Raw genomic sequence first — 17,820 nt, forward strand, 5'->3', positions numbered from 1 at the left:
AATTAAAGTTTGTTGCCGCTGGTTGAAGGCCCCAATAATCATTCAACGTGAGACTCATAAAAAATACAAACCAAGGCGTTTATTGTCACTTGCAAGTGGAGAACTCACAGAAGCTGCCAGTCTGTGAGTTCTGGAGCATCCATAATTCTTACAGGCAATTATACCCTATCTTCTAAGCATTTGGCAGTACACACAAATTCCGAAGGTGGGGGTTAGTCATGCTCTGTGCTTTTACACTGTGCACAAGGCTACCAGATAAGCAAACTGTATCCTTTGAATCATTCATTGTATTATCCTCAGTTGTGCTGACTTCTAGCAAATGGTCAATGACATAATGTTGCCAACTTACCAAAGGTCATTGTCATCATTCTACATGTATTGTCAGCAGTTCTATAGGTACAGGAAAGGTTTTAATTCAAACTTCAGTGTAACACATCTAGCATCCTGTTTCCCACAGTGGACAGGGAGCCCCCATGCAGGGCAGGAAGGCCACAATCCTCCTTCACTGTAACCCCACCAGCAACTGGCATGGGGCTTCCTGACAGAATTTCGTACTTCTTTTCAACTCACATAACATAATGTATGGTGTGGGTGCTCCACAACAGCCTATTGATAAATTCCTTGTTTGTATGATTGCCCTACATTTTTTACTCTAAAGGGCCAAACTTCATCTTACTTAATGCAAAGCATGTTGATACATTTCCTTGTATTAACTACGTGGGTATGAGGGGCTGTAATGCAATGTGCAAGGAGCAGAGAACATTTCTCTGATCAGAACTAAACATGGTCCCTGCCTATATGGCTAAAATCAACAGTGGGAAGTGCCCCCTGCCTCCATCATACTGAAAAGACGTACCACACTTCATTCAGGACTGTGTTTTCCTGTCCCTGGGATAGAGCTAGGTAGAATATAAGAAGAGCCTTGCTCGATCAAACCAAATGCCCATCTAGCACCCCATTTCCCACAGTAATCAGCCAGATGCTTCCAAGAAGCCCCTAAGCAGGGCATGGAAACAGCTTGAGGATTTCCTTGAAGCCCTGTAACCCCATCAGCAGCTGGTTTTATGAGTCATACTGGGCAGATCCACACCATGTATTCAAAGCACATTCAACATAAATTTGAAGTACACGAATCCTAGCACAGAATCCTGGGAACTGTAGCATGGAACACTAAGCATGGAAATTGCATTTAGCTATCATTGTCAATAACCACGGGAAGAATTTTCCTCCAGAAATTTATTGCCAGTTGCATTCCTTCAGTTGATGTCTCTTTTTCTCTCAGCTATCCTTCTCCTGAGTGAGCTTCCTATTTACCTGTGCCTTAGAATTCACAGGTTTGCACTGAATGGGGAGCAAAACTTTAATTGCTTTTTGAAAAGGACAGTAATCCAAAGGATTTAAGCTATCACATTTTACTCTTTGATACAAAATTATTTCAAAAACAGTTCAAAACAGGATTTCCAGATGAAGCCCTGGGACAGCAGAAGGGGCACAGTTTGCACTGTAGCAAGCCAATTCCTCCTTCTTGTTCACTTCACCACTGCCATCAAGTGGATATTTTTACGTTTCTCTGACTGTGTCCACTAAAAAGTCCTTTAAGCGTCTGGATTTTAACTAGACCAGCCTACTGGGTAAAGCGTCATAGCACTTAGATGCAGATGAATAATAAGACCTCATACCAATATTTTCCCTCAACAAACTATGCTTTTACTAAAGTTTTAGCAAGCCAACAATTTGAACAATGCATTTGGAAAAGCTAATTTTACAGTCTGAGTAGTAACCTATAAGAGCAAATAATAGTAATAATAAAAATCAGAGACAAACACATCCAGCTGTAGGTGTTCTAAAAGGTTTCCCTAACCAAGTGAATACTTATTAGGGCTGTGCACCAGATTCAGCTGAATCCTGAGCCAAATTGGGCCTATTCAGAGGTTTTGGGGCCTTGGCTGAGTTGAGCTGAGACAGCCATGAATCACTATGGGTCAGATTGGACAGTCCAGAGTAATCCTCATCAGGCAGGAAGAAGAGGCAGTCATCAAGTGGGAAAACCTGTGAAAAGTCCTACCAGCTGTGTTTTCCCTGGAAAAGGTAGACCCAATGCCATGGCTCTCCTTCCTGCCTGAGTGCCACCCCATAGGACCAATGCTTCTGCTCAACAGTTGATCAATGGCTCCACTCCACACCTCCTGTGGGGTGCAGGTGCTACTTGCTTGCAAAGCAGCACCGTGCATGATCACTCTCTTTGTTCATCAGCTGTTGAGTGGAGGGAATGATCCTGTTGGGTGTGGGTGCTGCTTTGCAAGGGGCTTTCTCAAACTAATGTCACTTGCAAAGCAACACTGCACAAGATCACTCCTTCCACTCATCAGTTGTTGAGTGAAGGGAACAATCCTGCAGGGTGTGGGTGCTCACTCACAAGAACCTTTCCTGTAGGAAAACCATTTGTGAAACAGCACCCCACAGAATTGACCCCTGCTCTCAGTCTGGGGAGGGAGATGTATCTCCTCTGTCTGCCCCCTCCTAGCTGTATGTTTAATTAGGGTTTTTTTATCTCTAATTAAACATTAGCCCCACTCTGAAACTTATTTGGGACTGGTTCTAATGTGGGCAGGTGTTCCCCTGGTCAATCCAGGGTGAGTCTGCCTGATGGCTCCCTTCTGGTCAGCGCCACAAGCCAGATTGGGAGGGTACACACAGAATGGAAATGCTAGTTTCCATTCCTCAGTTCAGCTTCTGGGTCCCTTCATGGCTTTCTCCTGCAACATCCAACTGTGTTTCTAATACCTTTCAGTGTTTCAGATTTCTTAAAGCATTTCAGCCCTTTTTCTCTCACACAGCTCTTCAACTCCAGCTTTTCAAGTTTCTGAATCCAAAACTATCTGACAAATTACCCTAGTTTATATAATATATAATATTCCCCCTCCCAACCTTTTATCCAATGAGAAGAACAGTAGACTCCAGTTTAAATTTCTATTCCCCCTTAATTGCCAGGTTCCTAATATAAGCTTTTGACACCCCCCATGCACAATAACCCTTTGTATAAAATGTTCTGACAGAACATACCTTTGTACTTTTAACCTGCCTGTGAACTTCTGACCCTCCTGTGCAGGAGAGCCTCTAAAGCAAAAACAACCATTTTACTACCCAAATTTTTACAGTCAAAACCAAATGCAAAAGTGCCTGAAAGTTCTATTTTTTCATACCCCATAAATGTTTTTTGTGAAAAGGGGAGTCTCTTCTTACAGCTTTCTTGTTCACAAAGTCTATTTTTGCACTCTTTTGAAGAAACCACAGAGATATGTTACAGAAGTCCGGAGGTTCTTTCTAAGGCTCTTAGAAACACACTTTTCCAGACATGAATTAGTCCCTGTAGGCTTCTGTATGACTGTTAGTCCAGCTTTTCCACAAATAGCAAAACACAGAGCTCTGACAAACTAACTTGCCCAAACTGATGGGTATAACTGGGAAAAGAAGGCTGATATCTCAGTTCCCAGGTCCCTTTTTGGGACATTCTATGAACACTTAAGCTAGCACGGTACACATAATGTCTGCAAGCTACAATATGTTTCTCTAAAGGAATGGGCCTGTGGGATTGAGGAAAGTGGGTATCAATCACTAAAGAGGCTTTTAGTCCAGTGTATTATGACTGAAAACAGTGGATCTCCAAGTGAAGCAAGTGGCTTCAGGGTAGGGATGGAAAGAAATTTGATTCAGTTAGCACTTAAAGGTGAACCTACCTACCTCACACTTGCTGCAACCATACAGAATTTTTGAAATTCTCCAAAAATACATATACTAGGGTAAAGTGTGCAAAAATTCATATTTTGTGAAAATAATACACAAGCATGCATTATATTAGGGAACATTGCTTTGCAATATATATATATGTTTGGGGAAATTGCATATAAAAAGGTATTGTTGCATGCCACTCCAATCTCTGAGTGGTGAGAGATTTCCAGGGGTCCCTGTGCTTATCCAGCGGTTTGGTTTCCTTGGAAAGAAGGTCAGCTGAGTCTGTGGTGTCTTTATGAAATATGGTTTATTTATTTACACATATTCCAACCTGGGCTTATGATGGAGGGGTGCAAAGCATCAGTAGTCCAATAGATCTTTCTTTCCCATCAAGCTTACAGGAGGCACCCTAAAGCCATGGTGCAAAGAGCCAGCCTCTCTGCCTGCCTCCAGTTTCCAGCCTTTCCTCAGACTCAACTAAAAAACACAAGCCTCTCCTTGGCCTCAGGAAGGGGGGGGGCTCTCCTGAAGCATTTCAACAACAATATGATCTCCCTGGCTCATTCGCCAGTTAATGGGCACAATAGATCTATTAACTCACCTGGCTACTCTGTTAGATTAATAAAAGGGGACTCATCTGACCAGCGGAGTGGGTTTCTCACCCCCAGGTGCAGGGTTCCAAATCAGAGGCTAGAAGGGGACTCATAGAAATCATCCATCTCAACCCCAAACCCATAACAGTATATTAGGTGAAATTTGCATTGAAATGGTAATGAATTTATATATATGGAAATGTGGATAACTTAATTTAAGTTTAAAAAGAGAGAGACAAGCCAAAATTGACAGATTTGCCCATCCCTATTTCAGGATAACAACAGAGAACAAAGCATCAATTGATCTGTTACAAGATTTGCTGTAGAAATTTGCTGATTTTTGAATCAAGAGCTGTATAGGCACACTAGCACTGGACTGAACCTGTGCAAATTGAACATCTATTTTCTATTTAAGAAAAGATGACATGGTTTTCCCCTTTCACTTCTTCTATCAGGGTAGTTTTAAGGACAGGAATGACATGAAAGTGAAATGGGTCTGTTAATGTCACTTCCGTTTTGCGTTAAAACTGTAATGGGACTGGCTATATTTTTTCAACTGCAGGAACTCCATAACCAGTAGTGTAGCGGCAAATTCAGAAGTGCAGGGTCCCTTCATGATAGTCACAGCCACACGTTCTCCCATTGTTATTAATTTTTTTAGCTGCTGAGTTAAGAATGAGACCCTTGTTAATGCCTTCTTCCACGAAAACAACTGTCCCTAGGAACCAATAAGCATGAAAGGGGAGAGTGTCAGCTATTTAGAAGAGTCTTCTCAGTGGCCAACTCACCTCCTATCACTCTGATTGGCTCCAATCAGCAGGAAAGGACAAGGAAGCATGTTAAAAGACTTCATGGTAGCTAACACACTCCCTTTTCAGGGTCATAGGATGCTGGAAGCATAGGGACCCTGCTCCTGAAAAAGTAAAGGGTCTAAGACCCCCTGAGACCCCTGACAATTACACCTCTGTCCATAACTGAGAGACAGCATTTTAGAATGGGAATTGGTGGAGGGGTGTGGTTATACACTGACCACCAAGGGCATTTATTTATTGATTACATTTATATCCTGCCTTTCCTCCGAGGAGTTCAAGGCATACGTGATGTGTGTCCTCCATTTGTTTTCTTCACAACAGTTCTATGAAGTAGTTTAGGCTGAGAGCTAGCTAGTGCCTGGCCCAAGGTCACATTTCCAGACTAGAAGAAGAGTACTTCATCAGTTCAGTCATGAGAGGGCTGCACTAAAATTGCAATGAACCCTTTAAAACTGCTATAAACAAGCAAATGAACAGGATGAGACCTGGAGAGAAATGGGAGCACAATAGTTGAGGAGAAATATTGCCTATATTCTCAAAAATAAATGCATGAGCTACACTGTAATCCCCTATCTATGCAGAAATAGGTTCCGCTGAGTTTTAATGGGGCTTACTCAAAGATTAAGTGGGAAGAGAACTACAGAGTACTGGTGTGGAAGCATCCACAGCACATTCTAGCTATCCTTGCAGAAGTTATTGTTATGAAGGAACAAAAGACTTACTTGACTTATTCATGACCTAATCAAAGTTATTGTGTGTGTGTGGGGAATGAAATTATACCATACCTGTGAAAATATAGCAAAAGCTGGAGATGTGAGTTAGTTTGCAAATACTCTGCACAGCAGAAAAGCATCACTCTGATTCCTTGCTCAAGAACACATTTCTTGTTTTAGAAGATAAAAAAGCCCTGCTAGATCAGATCAAAGCCCATCTAATTCAGCATCTTGTTCTCATAGTGGCCAACCAGATGCCTCTGAGAAACTCACAAGCAATGCATAAGTGAAACAGCACTCTCCCTTAGGGATGGAAGGATCAGTCAATTTCTCATTTTTCTAGTCTTAAGTTCCTTTGTCCACATTCTTGCAGCAATTTGTATTTTTAAAAAAAATTCTCATGAAAATGCACCAGCATTTTAGTGCAAATTTCTCCTACTAAACATATTTTTGTATGCAGTCTTGACTAATGTACCCATTTTTACAAGCAATCTTCTCTAATATACTGCATTTTATATGTTATTTTCACTAATATATTCATTTTTATGCGCGCTTTCCCCTAATATGTGCATTTTTGTAAACACTGGTTAGAGAATTGCACTGCAAAGTTCAGACAAGAATTTAGAAAGATGGCTGTGTTTTGGTTCTCATATAGTTTCAGAAAGTGCCAATTTGATTTGCCTTTAAATGCAAAACTGATTTGAATTTCTCCTTCATCCCTATTTTCCCTACTTATGATTCCCAACAACTGGTATTCAGAGGCATACTGGCTTCGTGAGTGAAAAGAGAACATAGCCATTGTAACTAGTAACCACTGATAGCCTTATCTTCCATCATTTGTTATTTGCTAGTCATTGTTCTTCCAGAAATTTTTGCCCCGCAAGCTCACACAATGGACCATCAAAGATGATTTCTGGTTTTTAAGTCAGCATATAAACTGTTGCCAGAAACATGGAAATTATTCGTCTGCTTTTGGATTGCTTTGATTAAATTAATCAGGCCTTTTCCCAAATCACCAAGAGTTTTGGGATACAGTACATAGGTGTGTTTGGGTTCTTTCAATAAGGATACAGTGGTGAGAGAGGAACTGAAAGGCAGTCAGCCTGAGGACCCTAGAGTACGATACTGTGGCATTTTCCAATATGCATTCTAGCTAAGGTGGAATGAATTACAACTGAGACAGTATATAAGGGAAAATGTTATGAACAAATGCAACTAGTGTTGTGTGAGGCCCCTCTGGTTCATTCCCCAAATGAGTGGATTTTTCAAGCATGTGCTCAAAAAAACATGAATGTTTGAGGGTTTTTAACCATTTGATAGAAACATCTGAAAAGCATGGTTGGTGAAGCAGAGTTTATTTCTATGCTGCCTTTTGGCTAAAAAAAGCCCAAAACAGCTCACAAAGGTTAGCGCAAATACAAAATGTAAGCAATAAAATGCAACATACAAACATTTAAGAAAGATCATTCTAGCAACATGCCAACAAATGCCTTCATCCTTCTGCCTGAAGGCAAAGATTACTTTCCTCCTCCTCAGATGTCAGAGAGAGAGAAAGAGAACAGGAAAAAGCAAACCCTCAGGCATCCATCTTATCATGGTCAGAGGCATGGGCGGGGAATTGAGGCAGAGCAGCTGGAAAAGCTTTCCCTGGGATGGTCCAAGTACAGTCTCTCCCCTGCAGCCATGCCTCCCAGGCAGTGGCTTCTCATTATATCTGTTCCAGGCAGAGCCTCCTGCCTTCCCCAAACCCTCCCAAGCTTTGCAGTAAGAGGTAGCAGAAGGTTCATTTCAACACAGGAAAGGTTATTTACACACTGGAGAGGCACCTGCAGAAAATAACAAACCTCATTAGTGCTGGCAGGACATGAATATCTGTACATCAGGGATAAACAAAGCTGCTGGACTACAGTTCCCATAATCCCTGAACATTGTCTATGCTGGCCAGGGCTGATGGGGATGGAATTCCAACAACCTCTGGAGGGTATCATGTTGGCTATCCCCACTACAGTCATTTCCAACCAACGAGAGAAAAGCAGCTGAGCCAGACTCAAAATGGGACCAGGGTTTTTGAGCAGGGAGATTCACATCTTGAATGCCCCTTCTCTTTGAAGTCCTGCAACACCCTTAGATGTAACATGGGACCTGCTTTCATCAGCACTGTTTCCTGAGTGTTAGTGAACCACCAGGATAGAGATGTTCCCATGCCCAAATTTTCACCAGCTTTTGTGGGTACAACATGTCCCTTTGCGTATCAAAATCTGCAATGAAATTCAGTCATTATGGCTGCTGGAAGATGAAAGCGATAAAGTAAATATTGAAAGGGATAGAGCACCACCTTAAGGATTCAGTGTTACTACATTTTCAAGAAATTATTTCAGAAATGGAAACTAGTGCAGGATGCCATAGTTTGCAGAAGAATAGGACATAATTTTGCTACTTTGATGAAAAACATGGAAACTTGGCTTCATTAGTGTTCTACTGCTTGAAACCAATTTGATGGTACAAAGTTTGCAGGACAAAATTATGATAATTTCAGAATATTTTAAGCCACCATAATGAAAGGGGAAATTTTGAAAAAAAGACTTGCGGCTCAAAACCTAAAATATACAATCGGTACAATAGAGATCTCATCATGGTACTCAGTGGGATAATTAAAAGCGGTGGAGGCTGGTGGCTCCAATCTCAGTGGGGCAGTGAATCAGCTATGGAAGGCACCTGAAGGCACCTTGGACAGCTCCTTGAAAGTATGGACTAAAACCTGGAATGCATTCATTGCCCCACTGACATCAGAACCACCAGCCTCCACTGATTAAAAGCTATTCTTTGATGCAGTTATTCACAAGAGCAAAGAGCCTGCTGAATCAGGCCAAAGTCCCACCCCATTCTCACAGTGGCCAACCAGACTCCCATGGGAAGCCCATAAGCTGAACCTGTGTACAACAGCACTCTCCCCACCTGTGATTCCCAGGCCAGCAATTGGTGTTCAGATGCATAGTGCCTCTAACAATGAAGGTAGAACTCATCCATCATGGTTAGTAGCCTTTGACAACCTCATCCATCCTGAATTTGTCTCATTCATTTTTCTCAGATCCTGCTTCTTACGAAATGCCATAGCTTTTCAACATAAGGAGTAGGACATGTCCAAAGTAATGATATGTGATGACTTTACCTACAAAACATGCAGGACTCAAGCTGCTAAACCCCTAAAGGCTTTAGACTTCAGATTTATAATGTGCTTCTAAAAGTGAGTGTGCTTCTACACACTGCATCAGTTACCGCCTGACAAGCCCTAAACAGAGTGCATTACAGTAGTCAAGGTTGAAAATAAAATGGTATGACTGGTAAAGTTTGAATCTGAGGCTAAAGGCTCAAGCCTTCTCATACGATGGAGCTGACTGAAAGCATTCCAAGTCTGCGGTCCAATTTAGATTTTCCAGACTCAGTAATGGCATTAGGACACCACCATCTCCTACCCTAACAATGCCTTCAAGATTATGAGAACACAGAAGGCTTGTAATAATGCTTTAATGGGAAAGATATACTCAGTACTTACAGAGCTACGGTCTTCACTCAGTTGTCATTTATTTTTATTTATTACTAGAGCGGCTTCCCTCCCCCCCCCGCCACTTGTTCCACCTGCCAACGGTCTCCAGATCACAGCTCTGGGAGGCCGTCTCTCCTTCTCATTTCAACAGAAAGCAACAAAAAGAGGATTCACCAGGAGCCAAAGAGTGACATTCACTTCGGTATCCTCCCTTGTCTTCCATTAGCGCACAAGTGGTATCCAATAGCATGGCCAAACTCAGAGCCATGGCAACAAAACATCCCACCCAGTCTGTTACCCTTAGAACATTGGGAAACAGACTTTGGAACATCAGGAAACAGCATGATGACAATCTAGTGTAAATATAGTTTAGAGAGAAATTTCTATCCCAGCCTTTCTCCCAAATATCAACATGTTGACACAATACAGTTTAAAAGAAAATTAAACATACTTCAAGGAATGAAAAACAATAAAAACACCTAAAACATTTAGAAACATTAAGAACCTTTAAAAACATTTAAAAGCAATCACGTACCTCACAGTTGCTAATTTCAGTGTTGCCATTGCCAGTATCTTTCAGCCATAGTGAGTTCCCTTACTAGTTCTCTATACATATCCATCTTCCCATTGCATGTGATATTATGTTGCTCAAGTGTCATGAAATCTTTGCCCCCACTGTGAGATGAGAGCCTATCTGTTCTAACAGCTCCAAAACTGGAAACCTGAGTGATCAAGGGGAGAATAGGCCCCATTGTGACAAATATTACCAAAATCTATCAAACATCAGGAGTCTCCAATCATCTAAATTGCAACTGTGTCATCAACATCTTGTTCCAACCATGTTCAACTACTGTATAAATCTATATACAGTTGCAAGAATAACTCCAGATAAGAGGAAGATATTACATCTTAATATACATTGGACATTCAGATCCTTCCTATATCCAATACATCTAGTGTCAAAGTATTGATGCAAGAATTGTGGCTCCTCTGACTGCTTTTTACATGATGGCAATGTTATCCAAACAATATTCTGTTTCTTATGCCTTTTGCTCAGATTATGATCAGACATGGAAGGAAACTTTGACCCGAGAGTCATTTCTTAAATTTACTCTGCCACTGTGTGGACTGAGGGAGAAATGCATAACTGAGTAAGAAGGGTTCCTCCCACCCCAGTTGATCTGCCCCAGCTCTGCCTCTGATCCTAGAAAATAGTATACAGTGATCATCAATGGCTACCTGTCATGATGGCTATATGCTATTTTCAGCTAGTACGTAGTAGCTGGGGACTATAATAGTTACTGGGGAACAACAGCAGGAGAGTGAAATTGCCTTTATGTCTTGTGGGTTTCCCATAGGCATCTGGGTGACCCATGTCGGAAACAGGATGCTGGATGAAATTGGCTTTTGGTCTGATCCAGGATCTTCTTGTTTCTTACTTCGCTGCACAGATACAGATGGGTTGGGAATCTGAAATAATGGAATTACTGGTATAATTTCCTTCTAATTATGAAATTCAGTAATATATTATGGCAGCGTTTAGTGTCTAATTAGGAATAGTGCTACCTTTTAAGACATTAGGCATACCTATTTTCACCATAATCAATATTTTATTAGAATCCTCAGACAGTTGAACAAATAATAAGAAAACTATATAATGTGATTATTTCCAAAGTTACATATAAGCCAAGATGATTTATCTGATACTTTATGATGCTGAGATTTCTTCCCCTCCTGATTAATCAATGCTGTATAGCAGTGTTTTCCAACCTCTTTTTATTTTTTTGTTGCTGGACTACAACTCCCATCAGCCCCAGCCAGCATGGCCAATGGTCAGGAATTATGGGAACTGTAGTCCAGCAACAACAAAAAATAAAAAGTTGGGAAGTTGCCAGGTGTCTGGTTTTCAGCCGGAGACTCCGGATTTTGGGGTCCTCTCCAGGTCTCTGGGTGTCACCTTAATCTCCAGACTCTCAGCTTTCATTTTAAAAAAAATGTTTCTAAATATACACCAAAACGTCAGCCCCCCCACAACGTCTGTTAAACGAGCTCATAGTTGGCTGCTCTAACCCTGCCCCTTCAGGTTTGTAGCCAATAAGTGCTGACCTCCAGCCATTACCACAACCACATTGCAAGGCCTGAAAACTGTTTCATAAATTAAGTAAGAATATAGTTTTCAGGCTTTTTCTTTTTTGTGTGCAGAAGTCAAACGTTTACATTTTCCTGAGCTGTTGAAGAGGGCAGGGTTTTGAAAACTTTCCCAATATGAAGCTTTAATCCAATACTCGCTTTTCTGGGAGTAAAGCTGCAATGCTACTCTCACATACCGGGAGTAAACCCCATTGAATTCAATAGGACTTACTTTTGAGTAGACATGGTTAGGATTGTGCTGTAAATCAATTGGACTTTTGAGTGAACATAGCAAAGGATTCTGTTTGCATTGTAAATCTTTCTCTACCTCTCCAATCCTATTTTAAAGGAATTAGGGAGGGCTTACCTAGGTGTAACTGCTTTTATTTGGTAGGAAAGTAATACTGATTTTTAAAAAAATGTTCTGCAATGACCAACTGCTTTTGACCATAAACTATTATATGGAGTGTATATATTTTACATCTCCAGTGTGTGTGTATATGGAGTCTTTCCAACATTCCTGTGTGGTAGGGCTGCTGCTTAGAAACCAAGGCATCTCACAACAAGAAATAAATCCCTGTAAAATCCAGTAACCATAAAAACAAGCATAAAACAATTGCAAAACAGCTTAGAGTGGCATGTTTCTAGATTTTGAGTTAGGTGAGTGAAATTCATTATCATTTGAAGTTGCAGTTCTGTGCACACTTCCCTATTTGAGTAAGCCCCATTGAATACATTGGGACTTGCTTCTGAGTAAACAAGCATAGGATTGCACTACAAATAGCTTTACAGATTGTGTAAATAATACTCTTTGACAGTCATGCTTATATAAATATTTCTTCATTTAAAGCACATGACTTCCCCTAAAGAATCCTGGGAAGTGTAGTTTCCCCCCTCACAATTATAGTTCCCACCACCTTTAACAACCTACAGTTCCCATGATTCTGTGGTGGGATTCATATGCTTCAAATGGGTGTTGAATGTGCTTTAAATGAATGGTGTGAATATGCCCTAGATATGACGTGCATTAGAACTATTTTAAAATACACTTTTTTAGAACTGGGGAAGGGCTGTAGCTCAGTGGTAGGGTATATGCTTTGCATGTAAAGGTCCAAAATTCAGTTTCTGGAAAAGACTATGGCCAGGAATCATGGAGAGTCAATGCTAGTCCATGTCTTCAGTACTGAATTAGATGGTACCAAGTGGCCTGAGCCTTTGTTCCTAAGATTCCTTTGTTCCTAAAAGTGGAAAGAAACCCAAGGGCCACAGTGACTCCAAATTTTGTTTATGTATTTTATTTACAACATTTATATACCATTTTATTGTAAGAAAACCTTACAAGCCAGTATATTTTCCTGAATCCTTGTTTTGGTTTCCTGTGTAGCTCTTTTACATATGGGACAAGAAGATGTACAGTAATAGGATTTGTTCATGAATGATTTGTACTTATTAGAGGAATGATTGTGAATTATTTCACAATCATGAATGATGAATGAATTATTTATCCTCATAAGATATTTCTTGATTCTGTTAAATTATTAATGAGAAATAATTCAGCCCATTCAGAATTAATACATTCAAGAATTAAACATAGATTAAATTCAGTTAGAAAATGAACACTTTTTTTAAAAAAAATAACTTGAGCTTCCTGCTGTTAAGTATTTCACAGATCTCAAGACAGAATATCACACCTTTCATTTTCTAGTAGTCAGCAGCATAATTCAGTCAGTCTGCCAATAATTAAATACATTACTTTAGCAGTCAAGATGAACCTATCATTTTTCCATGCCAGTCACACTACTACTTTTTAGAGTGTTTTGCAAGCTTCAGAATAGGGGAGATATCTGCACATAAAAAACACTCAGGCCCCAAAAATCCATGAATTACAGACCTTAATTCACATAATACAAAACTGGAAGGAGGAACTTAGCCAAATGAGATTTATTCTGGGATGATAGTAGGGTCAAATGTCTTTTGTATTTACTAAGACAAAATATGACAAGAAGCAAACTTCTGACCTGCAAACATTTTTTGTGGGGCTTCTAACCAGGGCCAGCATCAGTATCCAGCACTCTTGGGAACCTACCATGGTTGAGGTGCCCCAGTAATAGGGATGGGCGAGAAATGTGATTCAGTTCACATTTCAAGATGAATCTATCAAATTCACGCTTTCCCAAACAATATGAGAATTGAAACACAGTCATCCTTCAGGATTTGCACTTATTTCAATTTTGCAATGCAACTCCCCAACCGACCAATGATTACCAAAAAAAAGCCTATGTTAGGGGAAGTGTGCATGAAAATGAATATTGAGTGGAAATAACATTATATGACAAGAAATTGCTTGCAAAAATGTGTGCGTTAGCCAAAATTGTGTACAAAAATGTGTTTTTAGGAGATGTTTGCACTAAAGTGCTGGAGAATTTTCATGAGGATTTTATTTTTTAAAAATTGCAAATTGCTGCAGAAATGTGAAGAACTAAATTTAAGATTGGAAAAATGAGAAATGGAGAGAACCAACACTGACAGATCTTTCTGTCCCTACCCAGTAGGGCCCAATGTTGCTGATGACTGCCCTGCACCCCCTGAAAAGCTGCTCTGGAAGGTTGGGAGAAACTCTGTAACACCATGGGAGGTGGCACTGGGAGCTGCAGGTGGAAGGGGAATTAGCAAAAATCACCCCCATCCATTTCTTCCCATGGGAGGCTTTCCCCAGATCTCAGACCCTTGTGCAAATGGAAGATCAGAACAGTCACAGAAGACCAACTCAGCATGTTGGTTGCAAGTTATGTTACCATTTTTGCCATGTTTTGCAAGCCCCACAATAAGAGAGATCTGCATATAAAGAGCACTCATGCCCAAGAAATCCATGAATCGTAGCCGGAGTAGCATCCGTGAATGCTACCCCAGCACCTGTATTTCATATAGCACTTGAAGTACTAATAAGAAGCAACATGATCTATCTGAAGGGGTTCCAAACCCAAACTCCCACCAGTGGTCCACAAGCTTCATTCAGGTGGCCTATGACGACATGTTTGTGGCTTTGTAATTGAAGACAGGATATGTCAGCCAGTATATCAAATGTTCATATTGGTTTTTAATTGTATTTTTATTCCTTCTTTTACTCCTTCTTTTGTATTTTATTGTATTTCACTTTTAATATTGTTGTAAGTCATTTGGAGACCTTTGGGTATCAAGCAACTAATAAATCTCAATAATAATAATAGTTAATGTATTACAATTTGAATTATATGCAATTAAAATTGTAATGCAAATAAAATATAATATGTAAGAAAGAAAAAGAAGCAATAAAATGCAATTAAAAATTATACAGCATCTAGCACAGTGTATTACAATTGTTACTATAGGCAGAAAAATCATCAAGTGGTTCACCAAGATTCTCAAAAATTTTCAAGTGGTCTATGGGGGAAAAATGGGAACCACTCATCTATCTCTATGATTAACTATTTAGGAAAAGAAATAAAATTTTTGTATTGCTAGTACTTGCAGTTTCAGTTTTATGCCTTTAAATAAATGCAGTATTTGTTTCTCCAGGAAAGAAGCTCCTTGTAACAAAGGTTTTTTCGGGTGTGTGTGGTAAGTGGGGGGACCACACACTCTGAGATAGTCAAAATGTGGCTTCTTATCTACTGGATTGTGGCTGCTGCAGGCAGCTCTCTCACACGTGGCTGGAATGGCTCTCCTTGCCAGGTGGCGCAAGCACCTCTGCAGTAAACAATGCTTCGGGTACCCTGGAAGCACTGTTTACTGCAGGCACATCAGCTCGAGTTTAAGGGAGGATGGCGCCCGCACGCGCACACACACACACACAGAGAAACATGGGGGGGTGCCCTTTGCCTACCTGCTTGAGTATATGAAGAGGAGAACTGTGCTCAAAGCTTTAGATTGCTATAGCAAGATGCTACATGATAAAAGAAAAAAGGCAAGGCAGAGATCCCTGGATGCATTTTGGAAGAAGCCTTCAAGGGGTCTGTATGCAAGGCTTCCCTAACCTGGTTGTGTCATTTCAGACATGCATATTTTTAGTTTTGAATAAAAGGTTTGCTGAAATATGTTGAACTGCTCTTCTTTTTGTTGTGTAGGAACCTGTCCCTGTTCTTTCCATGTTATTCCTACCTCTGGCACCAAAGTTTCTACTTCATTAACTGAGGTATTACTGTAGCAAAATTAGTTGATCATTGTACAGATTTATAAAGAGAGACAAATTACGAAAGCTTACTTATCTTGAACTTGTAGTGTCTTGATAGGGATGATGAAAAGCGTACCTGGTGGATTCCATCAGCAAGTTTTGTCTTTATTTAATCCTTCAAACAGTCTAGCTCACCCTCCTATTATTTCATGTACAGATTTCTATAATTCTACGCTTGATCATATTGATCTCATGGAAGAATATCATAATTCGGCAATGTTATGGAAATTTTCATAGGTTTTCTTTCTGTCAGAGCCAGTGTGGTGTAATGGTTAAGGTGTTGGACTACAACCTGGGAGACCAGGGTTTGAGTCCCCACATAGCCATGAAGCTCACTGGGTGATCTTGGGCCAGTCACTGCCTCTCAGCCTCATGAAAACCCTATTCATAGGGTCGCCATAAGTCGGAATCGACTTGAAGGCAGTACATTTACATTTTTTTCCTTCTGTCAATATCCATTCATTATTTCCATAGCAGCAGAAGAAGTTATTATTCAAAGGGATTCCGAACAACAAATGATAAATATTGCATGGCAAAGTCTTGTGAACAAAGTCTCTTGGAGGCAGAGACCAGATATGAATATGTTGTTTCTAAATGTGAATGTGAGAAGAATGCACCTAGTTAGTGACTCACTGGATGAGCTGATGAGAAAGAGAGCAGATTTGAAAAAGAAATTGAAAGTTACATTTGTAGGAGAAGCTTGCCTTGACATGGGTGGCCTCACAAAAGAATGGTTTCTTCTAATTCAACAGATTTTTCATCCAGACTGTGGCATTTTTACATATCACTCTTACTGTCATTTGTTTAGTATCTTCAGCTGTGATAATTACTCTGTATTGTGATTAGTTGACGCTCTAATGGAACTAGCTGTCTATAACAGTCTGGACACTGGATATTTGATTTCCACCATGTTGCTACAAAAAGCTACTTAGCCCTCCCATTGTACCATGTGATCAGAATGCACTTGTAGGAATTAGTACAGTTATTATTGATGACCTATGTCAGGTTATGCCAGAACTGGCTCATGGACTAAATGAGCTTCTATCCTATGAAGGGAATGTTGAAGAAGACTTTTATTCAACCTTCCAGCTATTTCAAGAAGAATTTGGAGTCATTAAATGTTACAACCTAAAGCTGGGTAGTGATAAAATCCTAGTTACCAATCAGAACAGAAAAGAGTATGTGCAGCTTTCTGTAGACTTCCTTCTCAATAAATCAATCTACAAACAGTTTGCATCATTTTATTATGGATTTCACAGTGTCTGCACTTCATATGCATTAATGCTGCTTCATCCCAAAGAGGGTAAAATTGTAGTTTGTGGAAGTCCTCAGCTGGATATGCATGCTCTGCTGAGGCACACGCAATATGATGGCTACCAGAAAACTGATCTTACTGTCTGGTATTTCTGGGAAGAAGTATTTGAATTTCCTCTTGAGCTTTAAAAAGAGCTTCTGCATTTTGCTATAGGAAGTGACAGAGAACCCGTAGGGGGAATGGCTGATCTGAATTTCAAGATTTCAAAGATGGAAGAGTCCACAAACTAGTTACATATTGCCTACACTTGCTTCAATCAGCTCTACCTGCCTCCTTACAAGACCAAAAAGGAGCTGAAGCAAACGTTGACAACTGGAATTTCAAATGCGTAAGGCTTTGGTTTAGAATAAGAACACTTGAAAGGTACAGCAGATACAGCACTTGTTTTCCTCTGATTGTGCCTTTAAAGATTTACATGTTACTGTCTCTTAACAATCTTACCTAGAACTGTGTGGAATTATTTTTTTAAAAAAGAAAAAGTGCACTCTTTTTGCTGTATAGAAACATATTTATTCTGGACACCACACTTTAAGAAGGATGCAGACAAACTGGAATGGGTTCAGAGGAGAGCAACAAGAATGATCAGGGAACTGGAAACAAGCGCTGTGAAGAGAGACTGAAAGAACTGGGCATGTTTAGCCTGGAGAAGAGAAGACTGAGGGGAGATATGATAGCACTCTTCAAGTACTTAAAAGGTTGCCACACAGAGGAGAGCCAGGATCTCTTCTCAGTCATCCAAGAGTGCAGGACATGGAATAATGGGCTCAAGTT

At 40.2% G+C, this 17,820-nt stretch overlaps 1 pseudogene; it reads left to right on the plus strand.

Moving 5' to 3' along the window:
- The first annotated feature begins 9,235 nt into the window (after nt 1-9,235).
- Nucleotides 9,236-17,399, plus strand: LOC133389698 (probable E3 ubiquitin-protein ligase HECTD2; annotated as a pseudogene).
- The last annotated feature ends 421 nt before the right edge of the window (nt 17,400-17,820 follow it).

Source organism: Rhineura floridana, chromosome 7 (genome assembly GCF_030035675.1).
Source record: "Rhineura floridana isolate rRhiFlo1 chromosome 7, rRhiFlo1.hap2, whole genome shotgun sequence".
Classification (NCBI taxonomy): Eukaryota; Metazoa; Chordata; class Lepidosauria; order Squamata; family Rhineuridae; genus Rhineura; species Rhineura floridana.